Source organism: Morone saxatilis, unplaced genomic scaffold (assembly GCF_004916995.1).
Source record: "Morone saxatilis isolate NCDOM2014 unplaced genomic scaffold, NCSU_SB_2.0 Contig20, whole genome shotgun sequence".
NCBI lineage: Eukaryota > Metazoa > Chordata > Actinopteri > Moronidae > Morone > Morone saxatilis.
Window position 1 is genome coordinate 125,909 of NW_023339763.1, and position 233 is coordinate 126,141.

Here is a 233-nt window from a genome sequence, read left to right on the forward strand (position 1 = left end):
ACGGCCACCATAGGTTCTCCTTCAGGCTTGGGACAGAAGGGTGAAGTGAGGAAGTCGCAATCTGCAAAAACACCACTAGATGGCGCCAAATCCTCCACATTGGTTCCTTAAAGTTAAAAAAGTTAAATTAAAGAAAATCCAACTGTCCAACAGCGCGAGAGAAAATATAATGATCATAATAATAATTAATGGATATTGTTTGTATTCAGATAAAAAGTCAGAATTAATAAAAT